This window comes from Maniola jurtina, chromosome 6 (genome assembly GCF_905333055.1).
Source record: "Maniola jurtina chromosome 6, ilManJurt1.1, whole genome shotgun sequence".
NCBI classification, from domain to species: Eukaryota; Metazoa; Arthropoda; class Insecta; order Lepidoptera; family Nymphalidae; genus Maniola; species Maniola jurtina.
Genome location: NC_060034.1, coordinates 2,787,218 through 2,803,433, shown reverse-complemented (window position 1 = coordinate 2,803,433; position 16,216 = coordinate 2,787,218). Strand labels below are relative to the sequence as shown.

Sequence of the window (16,216 nt, the reverse complement as noted above, 5' to 3'; positions counted from 1 at the left end):
GAGCGCGGAACGAGCGACAAAGAAGCACAATCGGCCTTTGTTGTCAGTTGTCACGTTCAACTATCGTCAGTAAACCGACTTTACAGACAACCAATTTTTCCTTTAATCTTGACGTTTTAGATCCAATGAATACTTTTCAGGATAAGAAGTAGCACATGTTCTTTAAAGATTAGATTAATACGACGTATTTCCCCATTAATCCAAAAATTGCTGTGCTCCAACACAGCACATGTAATATAATCCGATCTGAGATACGAAAATTGTAAAAATCATTGTAAATGATATTGGAATATCTAATAATTCATAAGCATTAGCTTGTACTTCTACAGATTTTTAACTATACCTAACAGAAAATATCCATGAAAAAAAAAATACGCCGATCTGTTGCTCCGTTGCATCGTAATTGAAAGTCAAACCAAGCAAACACAAATTCGCATTTATAATGTGGATAATGATTCTAATTGCATTCATTAATTTTTTTCACAAATTACTTATGTTCTGATATTATGCACATCGCTAAACACCTCAACACCGACCGCAAAAGCCGCAGCAAAAAACATTTCAAATTGTACCACAATTCGGAATTGTTCCGGATATTGGCGTATTTCCAAGCCCATTTTCTCTGGCTGCGTAGCGTGATGCAAAATTATTCAAATTTTACACGACGTGATTCCACCATCGAATTCGGGATGATCTAATTATTTATTCTATTGGCCTAACGGACGATAATTATTTTGGCCCGATCAGAAAATCGTTTTTGTCACATTTAACAGGGCTCTCTCCGTCACTCGTTTCATACCATTTCATACAATCGTAGTTCCAATTTCATTTGAATATTAAGCAACTTAAGTCCATGAAATTTTGCAGACATATTCTAGAAACTAATATCTGTGTCTGTGGTGTTTTAGATTTTTCTAAAAATATGTAGTTTTAAAATTACAGGGGCTCAAAGATTTGTATGAAAATTTTAATACCGCGTAACTTTGAAACCGAATATTTTAACAAAAATCTGGAAAACCACAGACATAGATATTAGTTTCTAGAATATGTCTGCAAAATTTCATGGACTTTGGTTGCTTAATATTCAAATGAAATTGGAACTACGATTGTATGAAACGAGTGACGGAGAGAGCCCTCTTAAACGTAAATCATCGCGGTCTTTTTATCGATGAGATAAGACATGCACTACGCAGCTTTGCCTTCTGTCTAAATACTAGACCACGGGGTCTAAAATGAACGTAAAGATTTACCCTATGGTAAAAAATATGTAAGAATAATTTCTCGTCATTTGTCCATATTAGGTAATAAATTTTATAAAATGCTGAAATTAGTTTGTAACTAATGATTAATTCTTATGCTGATTGATATCAACACTTTCTCAGAGTGTTACAGGCTATAAATTGTTACAAAAAAAAATGATGAAACTGGATGCAAAATGGATATGATGCGATGTAACACTGGCTATGTATGGCTAATATATTTTCTTAGCTGACTCCCCCTTGCCCTCGCTTCAGTTGGATGAAACTCTTGAAAATCCTTTTTAGCGGGGGATCTATGTTATAGAGAAAAATCATGCAAAATCTAAATCCTAAAAGCTGTATGTTTGTTGATATTTTAGTCAGTTAAACCAGTCACACTGATTTGGTACAATATATTGTGTTTGATTACCAATTTACTATTGTGCGAAATACGAATAATTTTTGTATCCGACAAGAACACTATATCTCTTAGCGTGTTACTTGGTGGTTTCATCAATATTGGTACAAGTTACGAAAGAAATTTAGTCAGATAAATCAGAATAACCATTTGGAAAATCATTGTCGGAATAAATTATTTTTGTACTTTAACTTTTACATATACTTATGTCGATCTATTTTTCCGGTATGATAAGTAAGGAGTTATTTGTGTTCCACTGTTGTGATCATAATTATTGTATTCCTTTAAACCTGCCTATATGATAGCAATCTTTCCGATTGGCTATATCGCTTGCCCTGTAGTTGTAGTAGGTACTCAGTTTATTAAACTGAGGAGCATAAGGTGCCTCGTCCCGAATCGAGTCAAAAAAGTAAGGAAATTCTGAGAGCAGCGTGGACTTGAGAAGTTAGTGGTACACCCTTGTGCCTCTATAAACGTGTACAGTCATTGCTCCCTCACATAATCTTTCTCCGGATGTGTCGGATTGCCGGATTATGAGAGAAGGAATAGAGAGTGCATGTATTTGTGCAATACACAGCATAACATTTCCTAAATAGTTGACTATTCTCCGTCAGGTTCGGCTGCTGTGGCCGAAATATTTCGATCAGAAAGACATTATTTTATTTTGCGTTAAAATAAACAAATGATTACAAAGCGATAATAGGTATAGTTAGTACGTACCTATATTACGTTTCAGATCAGCTATACGAGTATATTGCCCAAACTAAGGAAGCCATATCCACATACCTATTGACCGTATAATCGTCATTTCTAGGTTACCATGCGATCCATACCTTCCAAAAATATGTATCATAAATTCAACTATAAAAAATTGTTATATTGCTGCAGTTAATCATAAAACGTCCTGCTAAAAAAGTAAATCTGTCTTGGAATTGGGACATTATATTTTGCACTATTATAACAATTTCATTTCAAGTCCGAAGTATAAACAAATGCCAGTGTCAAACTAACTAAATCATGTTACTTTTAACCTCAAATTAATCATGAAAATCTTGGCTGATAAAAACTGTACGGTTACATAGATTGAACGGTGCTTTACGCAAAATATAGTCAAAGCAATTTATAAGTTCTAGGCCAGACTAAGGCACTTGTCTCACCACGTACTGTAGCGAGAAACGAATTGAGCTAAAAACTATAAACTAGTTGGTGAGCAATGAGAAGTGAATGTGTAGTTGGGATAGTTTTGACACTGACCTATTCATGAGTCTTAGTATGTGCTTAGACTATATTATCACTTACCATTAGATGAGATCGCAATCAAGGACAAACTTGTATCAGAATAAAATAAGAAAAGGAGTGTGCGATTACGATGGGCGATTACTCGCTCGGTCGTTTGGTTAGGCAAGCGAGACCTACATTTAGATTCAATTCCTTGCAAACTGCGCGAGAGTTTTGAACGCCAAACAAGCGCCATTGATCAAGTTTTTTTCTTTTATACCTCTTGTCGCTACAGCAAACATGTGAAGAAAGAGTTCTCACCAACAGTGTGCAGAGTCAACGATCAACTATTAATATATTTTATCTATTTAATTGATCTATTGTACGTTTCTTGAGTGAGATAATAGTCGCAAGTTATATCCAGGCGTGGGACAGGTGCCTAAAACTAAAACTGAACTCTTTATGTCTCAAAAAAGTTGGCAAACGTATGTCATTATAGATGGTTTTCGTCATCATGTCACCTTTATCAAGAAAACGAAATATGAAATGTAATACTCTCGTGTCACGCAACCTGATATATGGCGTCTAGACGTCGATAGTTGCCAACTAGGATCATGCCTCATATCACATCACTGCATAGACCGTTTTCATACTATCCGATCCATCTCGGAAGGAACATTATCCATTTAAAAAAATTAAATTGATCCAGAATTCTCAGAGACAACGGTATACATGCAATTAGAAAAAATATGGACCAAATTGAGAACCTCCTTCTTTTTCAAAGTTGGTTAAAAATAATGCCCTCCTGACTGAATTACGACCACAGACGAATTTATATGAAGATAGGCAAACTACGCAACAGATATTATAGTGCACACGTGTGTGCATAAACACAGGTATTACTTACTGTTTGTGTGCTCTCATCGATGGGGTGGCAATCTGACACGACCGAAGAGAGATAAGCCGGGCCATTTCGTGCTTCGGCTTTACATGTTATCTGAGGCTCGTCAACTTCGCAACTGTAGGCTTCTACTCATTTATTCTTTGTAAAAAATCTAAGATACTTAGTGATGTTCCAAGATGCTCTTATCTAATTTTTAATAGTTTTCATTGTTAGAAATTATAAGTGGATACTAAATTATTTTTCCATACGCCTTTGCCATCAGAATGACTTATACCTATACGATCAGACCTTTGTTGATTTGACAAGACTAATACATTGTAAAGGATGTTATTATCTTAAAAAGTAATGGTCTATTAATCACATTGTATGCAATAAGTAATATTAAATGTCCAATAATAATATTACCACATAATACTATGCATCCGTCCTATCGTTAACGTAAAAACAGGTCATTCACACTCTCTGAAACTCCATACATTATTCTGTAAACTTTATACCAAAGTTTGGTTCACAAGTTCGTTTCTGCTTTGAAATTCTATGCTTGCTCTCGATACTGATGTTAAGTGACCATCTGAGAGCTTGTGGGCAAAATTGGTTTTCATCAAAAACTTATTTTTAGTTAACAAATCACATTTTCAAAAATTCTTTAGTTTTGAAACCGATTCGAAACTCATTCGAAGAGGTCTTGGCTTATCTAAATCAAGTTTTTTGCTAGTTCTTTTTGGTAAGAAGGGCATTCCAAACCAGTAGTACACATTTAACAATTGAAAGCATTTGGGAGCCCACTGTATTATTATCCCAAGAAATCCCTATGTGAACAATGAATAGGGTTTTACACCCTAAGTAATGAGAAATATTATGCAGAGAGATAGAGGTGATAACTCTCTGACTATAAAAAGTGCAAAACTTTCCAACTAGATGAATAGTTATAAATAAATGAATAGTCATTAGGTTGAGTTTCTTACCGAGAACTTTTCATTGGAAGCTTATTATGCAGTATTTTCCTTAGACGAGGCCAATCAATTAGATTCCCATCAAAGAAAAGGAATTAAAGTAGATAAATTTCTGATGGTTACTTTTTATTGAAATAAGTTTTTCATTCAGCGTTGGAAATATAAGGAAATGAAACGTTTTCATTTAATGAGGGAGTATAAAAGAAGAAATACGAGTAGGTTTATAATAAAAACAAATAGGGGCGTTCAGTTTTATTTACGCCCGCGACTTCGTCCGCGTGGATTTAGGTTTTTCAAAATCCCATGGGAACTCTTTGATTTTCCGGGATAAAAAGTAGCCTATGTGCTAATCCAGGATGTTATCTATCTCCATTCCGAATTTCAGCCAAATCCGTCCAGTGGTTTTTGCGTGAAGGAGTAACAAACATACACACACACACATACATACAAACTTCCGCCTTTATAATATTAGTGTGATATCTTCTACATGTAAAAAAAAATTTGGTCCTAATTGATTTATCAAGGTACAGCCTAAACCGCTGGGGTTACTTGAAATTTTAACAGTAGGTAGGTAAATCTCTTTTATGATGTAGGCACGCAGTAAGAAAAAAAATTTGGACTGTCTACCCCTGGTGAATAGGTTCCAAAATGATTACATACGGGAAGGAAAGTTTCTATGAAATTCAGGTTCTCAGTTAAAAATGTATGATTTTTCAAGTTTTATGCATATAAATTAGCATTTAGGATTTTGATTAGAAATATTTTTTTTTAACAAACCTTTTTTTTGTTTTGAATACTAAAATACTGGTTCAGGTTTTTTGAAAGTTCCAGCCCCTGTCAGATTTTCTAAAATTCCACTTGAGTGAAGCCGGAGCGGATTAGCTAGTTTCATCATTAATCCCCTAAAAAATAAAAATTCACATACTTTTTGAGCCCCTGTAATTTTAAAACTACATATTTTTAGAAAAATCTAAAACACCACAGACACAGATATTAGTTTCTAGAATATGTCTGCAAAATTTCATGGACTTTGGTTGCTTAATATTCAAATGAAATTGGGACTACGATTGTATGGAGTAAGTGACGGATAGAGCCCTGTTAAGAGAAGTGAGAACTCTTAGGCATGCAGGTTTCTTCACGGTGTTCTCCTTCACGTTTAACGACCTATTCAATTTTGCAGTTATAGCACAAAACAAGCAAACATTTCTACATATCTTCCACAGTGCAGCCTCCGTAAGACTGGTAACGACCGTTTGGTGACAAGCTCCAAAGACAAACTGCTTAATATGCAACAGCATATGAGGCAACACGCCTAAAACCCCGTTTACACTGCGGCACTAATGTCGCAAATAAATTTTACTTGCCGTTTCGGCTTAGTGCGCGGCGCCGTGCAGTGTTCGGGCACGGTAATATTATCTATACAGTATTCTAACTCGGCCGTATCTTTGAAATAGATACCTACAGTTGCGCGGTACGTAAACATGCGGTAGGGCTGCCCGCCTCCAGCAGTTTAATTACACTTGCCTACTTTGTGTTTCCATCTAGTTTTGTGATTGTAAATATACTTTTTTTATATAAACAAATAAAATACTTTGTGAATTGCATAGGAAATGTTCAATAAAAATGCGTGTTGTTTTTTGATTGGTAGATTTAATTAAAAAACCACGTTTATGATTGAATAACAAATCGGTCTTATACATTTGAGACCGAAAAATATTTGCGCCTCGACTGAGACGTAGGAAATTAAACGAACGTTACGAATTATTAAATTTTAAAGTTTAAAAAATCCGCATTCTAGTATAAAGCTTTTAATTAAAAATTGTTTTGGGAAACATGGACAAGATGGAGAAAAATGAATATCTTTTAATTGGTTATAGATACCTACAGCTACTTTACAATTTATATATTTGGTTTTAAATGAAGTTCGGAATATTTTCTCCAGTTTTTCTATATATTCCACAAAATCATCGCTGGGTACAATCAAAAAATTTGCGAATTAATCTTATAGTAGTCCCGGTACCTTAAATACCGACATTCTGAGCTGAAATTGTGGCTTCTTTGATCGGGTTTCACATACAACGAAAAAATCGCGCGGTTATTGTTAGAAAAACAAAACACCGCCCGTACGTCACTGCGGCACAGTCGCGACTGTCTGCGTGTCGAGCGCCTGCCGACATCGAGGTGCGTAGGTATAGCTCGCGTTTCGTCCGTTTGTATGAAGTTGGAATACTGATACATAATATTACCGTGGTTCGGGTGTTCCAACTTCTTATGGATTTCAAGCCTATTTTGGCGTAGAGTTGTATTTTAAGTCATTTGTGTTTTTTTTTTTTTCAATAAAACAATTTGTGCATTTTAAGTATTGCAAACAATATTAATTATATTGTTTGGTCTAAAGCAGTGGCATAGTTAAAAAACTCAAATCATAATTCAATTGATCGCGCGATTCGAATTTAATCTTTGTTCGCTATAATCTATAGATAATAATTATTATTATTGTTAATGATCTATACTAATAAATAAAATTGGAGTGTCTGTCTGTAATTTCGAAATAACTACCTCATGTTAAGCTCATATGGTTATTTAAACGATACCATAACTGAATCACACTTTTTTAAAATTTTTGTCTGTCTGTCTGTCTGTCTGTTTGAAAAGGCTAATCTTTGGAACGGCTGAACCGATTTTGACGGGACTTTCACAGGCAAGTAGAGGATTGACCAGGGCGTAACATAGGCTACTTTTTTAACCGACTTTCAAAAAGGGAGTTGTGTTTTTCTACCTATGTACACCGAAATCTCCGAGATTTCTGAACCGATTTGCGTCATTTCTTTTTTAATCGATAGAGGAACTTTGCGACATTGTTTCATAAATTTGGAGTCCAACTCCTCGATCCTGATGCTGCAGGGGATCTGACCAATCCACGCGGGCGAAGCTGCGGGCATCAGCTAGTTTAGAATATATCAGAGAATAAGAAGAATCACAAAATTTGGTATAACTGAAATTATAGTAAATAAATTATGTATTAAGTAAGTAAAAATAAATTATGCTGTAATAATGGGTAAATTATTTGTGCCAAAAAATATAACGGAAATAGAAAATTAAATATCAAGTTTTCATGAAAGATAATAAATATAAATATATTATCTCTATCTTTATTTATTCTGTGTACAAAAATCAAGAGTTTATACAAATACACATGGGATACATCAATTTTAATTTTGTATACAATATACACTTAACACTTTTATTTTTAAAAATTACCAAGAGCCTTAAAGCAGACTTACATAATTTCATAACTATGAATTGTTTTTTAATGTAGATACAATAAATTAATATTATAGTAATAATTTGTTTAACAATAGTGTCGCTACATAAACGCAGTTCAAGTGAGTTTCAATCAAAAGGATATGCGGGTCAAGTGCAGTGGAATTCTCCGTTTTAATTGTTATCTATTTAGAACTCTTGCATCATCAATTGTCGTGTGATGAAGATGATATTGAACTTGTTGAGACGTGTTCTTACATGGTTGGAATTCGACCAGACTTAGGCAAATCTAAATTCTAACTTTAGGATAATAGGCCTCAAGAAACCTGCATGCCTGAGAGTTCTTTATAAGTAATATTCTCAAAGATGTGTGACATTTGCCAATCTGCACTTGGCCAGCATGGCAGACTATGGCCAAACCCTTTTTAACCCCCGACCCAAAAAGAGGGGTGTTATAAATTTGACGTGTGTATCTGTGTACCTATCTGTCTGTGGCATCGCAGCTCCTAAACTAATGAACCGATTTTAATTTAGTTTTTTTTTGTTTGAAAGGTGGGGCTTGATCGAGAGTGTTCTTAGCTATAATCCAAGAAAATCAGTTCAGCCGTTTGAAAGTTATCAGCTCTTTTCTAGTTACTATAACCTTCACTTGTCAGGGGTGTTATAAATTTTTAATTTACACTTGTCACTCTGAGAGGAAACCCGTGCTCTGTAATGAGCTGGCAATAGGTAGATCGTGAGTCGCGGCGATGATAATAATATAAAATACAGTAGGTAAGTATTAGTAATAAGCTTTCATTAGATACATCTCCAAAGTAAGTCACCCATCCAGTTATCGACTTGAATCAACGTTGCTTAACAATCGCCATCGATTTCGCGTTGTCACAAGCCACATGTGCCTACGTTAGGTATATTATATTTTAGTCTACGTCATACACTATGATGTTATTCAGTATTCAGTGGTGTGCGAAACGCTCGTGTGGGAGGTCCCAATTCGTTTCCATTTGCCGCTGCTTTTGTAAACTAATTGATATTAACATCCTAGACGGCTGTAGTTGTGTATTTTCTATTCACTATCAGCCTACATAATGTTTATTGATTGTAGCACGCTTACGCCTACTGCGTTACACTTGGGCAATTTTATGATGTAATTTTATGAGGAATTTAAACTTTCATACCTAGATATAGTGTCATTATACCCTGTTAATCCTATTTGAGGTTTACTTTAGTGTTTGTGTGTTGGTTTGTTCTTCAATCACGCTGCAGCGGAGAAAGGGGTCAACGTAATTTATTCTACGGATATAGTTAAAGACAAGAAGAAGAGTGGCCAGTAACCTCGTCACTCTTGCGACCTTTCACCCCACAAAAAAAGTTCCCACAGGATTTTTGAAAACCTAAATCCACGAGAACACAGTCGCCATCAGTAGATCATATCTAGGTACTAGTCGTACACCATACTTCACACTAATATTATAAAGACGAAAGTTTGTGTATATGTGTGTGTGTGTGTATGTTTGTTACTCCTTCACGCAAAACTACTAAACGGATTTGGCTAAGAATAGAGATAGATAATATCCTGGATTAGCACATTGGCTACTTTTTATTCCGGAAAATTAAAGAGTTCCTACGGGATTTCAAAAAACCTAAATCCACGCGGGCGAAGTCGCGGGCATCGGCTAGTTATTTATAACAGACTAGCTTGTCAACATAATATACCTATTTCAAAGCGCAGTGACTGTACTATAGCTGTTATGTAGCACGTATTCAGACCTTTATTAGAACAGGATCTTTAAAAATTACCTATATCTACCTAGACGAAGTTGCGACAGAGTAAGTAGGAACCTACTTAGGTTGCAAAGGTGCAATAACTCACCTTCCAAGTTTCGATTCCTATTTCGAGAAAATTTTGAAACAGATCCTTTTCGATTGACTGATATAAATAGCAAATATTTCTCTTTACTCCTACCTTTATGACAGTATATTGCAACGGATGAGAATCGAACCGTGAAGCCCTCGTGTTTTAGTCACCTCCTTGATCGTTGAGCTTCTGAGGCTCCAATTAAAATGCATATTTTTTTTACTTAGTAAAGATTTAAAAGTAGTCAATGCCCATGCAATTATAGCAAATATAAATCAAGTACAGTCATAAAAATAAAACTTTTAATTCTTTAACTAGCAGGCAATAGAATACTCACATAAATTACTATTTAATTTCAAACTCTGCTGGCACAGTAAAAAAGAACTTCTATCGTAAGTCGCCGCAAAATTGAAAGCAGGTAAGTACTAAGTATTGCTACCAAAATTCCGCAAAATATTTCGATTATAAAATCACGAATCCGATAATAATGCTGTCAGCATTTGAATTTCAAATCTAATGGAGTGAGCTGTAACACGCAATTGTCGAAGGGAACTGTTAAGGAGATCGTACAAAATAATTCCTTCGATAAAATTCCCATAATTAATTCAATAAAAACGTGAAATATTAGATACTAGATGACACCCAAGACTTTATCCGGGTGTAGGTAGGTATATGTATGTATAATAGAGTAAAAATTCTGTGAAAATTTCAACTCTCAGCCTAGATCACGAGAAACAGCTCGCTGATAGACAGACGGACGGACAGACAGCGGAGTCTTGATAATTAAGGTACCACCCTGAGGGGACGGAACCCTAAAAATCAAGGTTTTCAACATCGCAATCATCACTCATGAGCCTTATCAGTCACACAACGGTATATGTCTATAAGTTGAAGCTATTTGTGAATATAATCATGTTAATATATAATCATCTAAAGTTCAAGATAATTATGAACTTGTTACTAGGAATATAACTGACCTGTAAATCGCTATGGACCCTGTTAATCCTTCATTTCAATAATATAGCTACTAAATAATTAGTTAATATTATTATTTAGGTTAATACTCTCAATATGAACCTGTGAGCTCCAGCTAAGTTCCAACTCCCGGTACAAAAGAGATTTAATAATAAATCATTCTGTATTCAAAAAGCGCAAAGTTGTCAAATACTTCAACGTCTATTTCAGGCTCTTTTTACTTCAAAGTACGTTTTTTAAAGTATAAAAATACGCTTCCATTGTTCATAAAAAGTGTCGCCTTTTCAACTGAAACCTATTTTTATCTTAGTTGAGCAAACCATTGATTATTTCCTAAAGTTACGACCTTGTCATCAAAGCTTGGTGATTAAAAATCGGTCAAGCACGAGTTGGACTCGCACATCGTAGGAAATAACACGTTTTAATTTTTTACACATTTTCATGGCTGCCATTTTGAATTTTTTATAATCTGGTGGGCAATAGAAAATAAATATACATTCTGTGAAAATTTCAACGCTCTACCTATTACGGTTCACGAGTTACAGTCCGCTGATAGACGAACGGACGGACGGAGGCTTAGTAATAGAGTCCCGATGGCACCCCTCGCGTACGGACCCCTAAAAAGTGACTGTTGTATAAAAAAGCTTTGCATAACTTAGATAGATAGATAGATAGAAACTCTTTATTGCACACAAAAACACATATAAGGATAACAACACAGTAAGAAGAAAACAGAAAAAAACAATTGTGTGCAAAGGCAGCCTTATTGCTTGGAGCAATCTCTACCAGGCAACCTTTGCTGAAAGGAGAAGTTCTAGGAAGGAGGTTGGATAGTACCAAGTCTACTAAGTCTAAGTAGTAACTTAATTGACAGAACTAACAAATCGCTAAAATAATTCCCGTAAAAATATGTCATAGGGATTAAACTATGTATTTTATAAGCTCTCAGTTTAAAATAAATAAGTCCTAGTAGTTTATTTTAAACTGGCTTATGCCCGCGTCTTCGTCCGCGTGGACTACACAAATTTCAAACCCCTGTTTCATTCCTATAGGGCTTGAACTTTCAAAAATCTTTTCTTAGCAGATGTCTACGTCATAATAGCTTTCTGCATGTAAAATTTCAGCCTAGTCAGTCCAGTAGTGCCAGTAGAGCTTTTCCTTTTATGTATAAGTACAAAAAAATTGGTTTTGATGACTGAACATGTTTAATTTCATCACCATCATCATCAAGCATCATTTTAAGCAATTAATTACGTGAAGGCGTGAGGATACCTGACACCTCAGAGTTCTCTCCAAAATCTTTTCAAACTGTGTAAACTCTACCAATCGGAACTTGACGAGTATGACAGACTATAATCTAAACCTAAACATTTTTCATTTCGAGATAAATCCTATGCTCAGTAGTGGGCCAGCGACAGGTTGAACTGATGATGATGATGATAATGAATATCCGCCGATGCACAGGTAATAAATTTTCACCCTATTTCAATTATGTAGCTTGCGCCTATTCCGAGTAGAGGAACCTATCTAAATGGTAATGAGGGTAGATTATAATCAAACCCTTATCAGATTCTCTTTTTAATACAAGTCGAACATTTAACCTTCAAACGATCACGTGATTTCCTATAATTGGCTTATAAAACTTTCATCACAACTTTCACTGAAAATGTATTTCCCCTCGAACGCGAAATCGTTTACGAAAAATGAAATCGACTCCCGAAACTCCGAAAAGAATAATTTAATAAAACTTTCACAACATTTTGTAGAATTTACGCAGCTTTATTTATATTTTCGTCGCCTACTTTTCGTAAGCGAAAAAAATCGAATTAAAAGGAATTTTTAATCTCGCAAAACTTTGAGGAATTTTTAATATTTTGTAAACGTCTATTTTAATTGGATATTTTTTTACTTACACTAGATTACGAATTTCTCTCTTTTTTCTTACTAACTTTTTCGCTAAGCGTTTTTACGTAAGACCGTATTTTTTTTTAACTGTCATCACTTATCTTTTACATTCTTACTAACGGCAGATAATTATGAAAAACACACACGCACACACACATCTACGATTCAAGTAAATATATCAAAATATTTACGATAACACATTAGCCGAAACTAATATAAAAGCCACATACGAAACGATGAGGCGATAAATCATAGAATCGCCAACGGATTTCAAATCTAAAAACCTGAAAACGTCCCACTCACCGTGAACTGAGATAAACTTTCCTCGTCCATCATCCGGCACACAACACGACCACTTCATATGACACAACGCGTGAATCCCGAAAAACTTATTGATATAACCCAAATAGTTTGCAAACACACATAAAATTAGCGAAACTTCGTAAATAACCGACTACACTATTCGTCCGTGTTCACGACAACTTTTATCACCGTATCCATTACAGTTCGATTTTTGTTGGGGTAGTAAAACATCGCAAATTGCGAAGCGCAGGCTGAAAGTCGTGCGTTTTACTTGAATGCCGAGTTCACACTAGTTAAGGGCGTATCTTGACAGATCCTTAATGCGCCTGCGTGGAACGGAGTGACTCTTCGGCCTGGCGGACTTATTCACTAGTTAATTAATATATCAACTTTTCTACCCTCCTGTATTAAACGACTCTCTTAATAAAATATTTGGCCTGGTTACTGGTATCTTCGATGGCGGCAAGTTTCGTAGACGCCCGATCGCAGAATTTTCTGCTTGTGTAAACTTTGCGTGCAATTAATTTGAGCTAAACGTTAGCCTTTACTGTAAGTGTTCTGAGAAACAAACTTGAGAATAATGATAAATATTAGTTTAATAAATTCTCAGTAAGCACGAATAAAGGCTAATTTATTTTACTCAGAGGTAAATAAATTTCAATAGCTGTAGCTTATCATGATGTCCTAATAACAATATACTATTATTAGTATTAACTAGACGATGCCCGCAGCTTCGCCCGCGTGGATTGCTCAGATCCCCTGCAGCATCAGGATTGAAGAGTTGAAATCTAATTTTTTATGGAGCAATGTCGCAAAGTTTCGCTATCGATAAAAAAAAAATTACGCAAATCATTATTTTTATACTTTCATTTTCTTACAAAAATAATTTACGTTATTTTCAAAAATAGAGCAAACATTTTTTGTTTATTGAATTTATTATTTCGCAAATTCTATCAATAGCTTTTAATTGATTACATTTCGTATATTTCAAATGGAATTACTGTTTTCAAAGACAGTTTTGAAGTCAAATATCAATTTACTATCTAACGGTAGGTAGTTACAGTCTTGTGAAGTTGCGTGTTATTTCTGTCTACTGTTTCTCTTCTGCTGGATAAATATTGGGCCTTAATGGCATTAGAAATTACCGAAGATATTTGAACGTTATGTATGTAACAAATAGGACCAGGTGACAAAATCATAGGTTAAGAATAACATTTTTTAGACTCGTTTTCTTAATTCACATGCCGTGTTTTGCAGGAGATATCGGATAGTAACAAACCGTGATGGCTCTCGGATCGGATTTAAGCTAATTTTTGATACATTTGGAATTACAACCTTGTTTATATTCATATATAGCCAGTCATAGTCATAGTCAGCTCATATTTTTATACAAGAACTTAATAAATTACTAAAAAAAATTACTAGAGGCATAAAAAAACAAATAATTGTGTGCGGTGACTGGAATATGGATATAATGAAACAAACTAAATACTCAAAAGAATTATTGTCCATTTTAGCGAATTATAACTTAGTTAATCACATTACCACACCAACTAGAAAATTGACATGTATTGATTTAATAGCCAGTAATTTATTATCAGTTGTAGCGAAACAATTTTGTTTAGGCCTCTCTGACCACGAACATGCACAGGTTATAACTGCATCAGTTAGGGTTAAAGGCAAGAAGCGTAACGTAAATGATTTTTGGTATGAAAAGAGGAGAGATCTGGGTAGTGAAAATATTAAAAAATTCATAGAAGCCATGTCATCTTTAACTTTTAACGAAATTTACGAGGAACAGGATACAGAAAAAGCATTTAATAAATTTTATGAATTAGTTATTCTTTTTTACGACTTATGCTTCCCAATTATCACAGTGAGAATATCAAATAAAGCCATTAAACATAAATGGATGACAAGGACCATTAAACGGTGTTGTATACAAAAACGTTGTCTCTATCTAAAATATCACCTTTCAAAGTCTAAACTGTTAAAAAATATGAATAAAGTTAAATATCGTAATTATTCTTCGATATTAAAAAAATGTATAGTGTACGCTCAGCGAATAGTTAACCACAGTAAGCTTCAAAAATCTAAAAATATATGTAAATCTGCTTGGCAAATAATTAAGGATAATTTCAACTATAAAAATAATAATAATAACAATTTATCAGAGATCAAATATAATAATAATACATACACGAAACCAAAAATTATATGTGAAAAATTCAATGACTTTTATATTAATTTAACAAATGGTTCTAATAAATCAAATAAAGGTAATCATAATGTTGAAATACCATTTAATTCTAAAACTATATTTTTGTCTCCTGTTAATCCCCAAGATATTTATAAAATCATAAAATCATTAAAGAATACGGCATCTACCGGATATGACAATATCAGCACTAGGGTTTTGAAGGACGCTGCTCTGGTACTAGCTTCTCCGTTATGCCACATTGTAAATTTGACACTTGTCCAAGGGCATTATCCTACACGACTGAAATTCTCAATAGTCAAACCACTTTACAAAAAGGGAGATAAAAAGGACATAAGTAACTATCGACCAGTCACTTTAGTGCCTATATTATCTAAAATTTTAGAAAGAGTCATGTTTAATAAGTTGCATAGCTTCCTTTCCTCTTGTAATATTTTAAAACCCGAACAGTTCGGGTTCAGAAAGAATAGTTCAACAACTCTTGCGTGCTTTGAATTAGTTAAAAAAGTAACAGAAAGTCTTAATGCAGGTGTAGCTCCTATAGCAATTTACCTTGATATGAGTAAAGCATTTGACTATGTCGACCATGATATTTTACTCAATAAATTAGAACGCTACGGAATACGAGGACAAGCCCAAGATTGGTTTAAATCATATTTAAAGGATAGAAAACAATGTGTTGAAATCTGTAGCTTTGTGGGAAATAATAAAACATTATTTCGTTCATGCTACAGGGAAAATATCTTCGGAGTACCGCAGGGTAGTGTACTAGGGCCGTTACTTTTCCTTCTTTATATAAACGATCTCCCTGACATTATAAAACACGAATGCATACTTTTCGCTGACGATACTACCCTATTAATTAAATCTAAACAACGTCAAAATATAAAGAGTGAAGTACAAGGCGCACTAATGGATGTGGTAGACTGGCTTAATATAAATAATTTAAAAGTAAATATATC

The 16,216-nt window shown here is 34.4% G+C and overlaps 1 protein-coding gene across 1 annotated transcript in view; it reads right to left on the bottom strand.

Moving 5' to 3' along the window:
* Positions 1–13,364, bottom strand: part of LOC123865924 (nephrin-like) — a 198,704-nt gene extending 185,340 nt beyond the window's left edge. The window contains exon 1 of the mRNA XM_045907145.1: positions 13,037–13,364. The gene's annotated coding sequence lies outside the window, so the exon portion shown is untranslated. The remainder of the gene's footprint in view (positions 1–13,036) is intronic.
* Between the last annotated feature and the right edge of the window lie 2,852 nt (positions 13,365–16,216).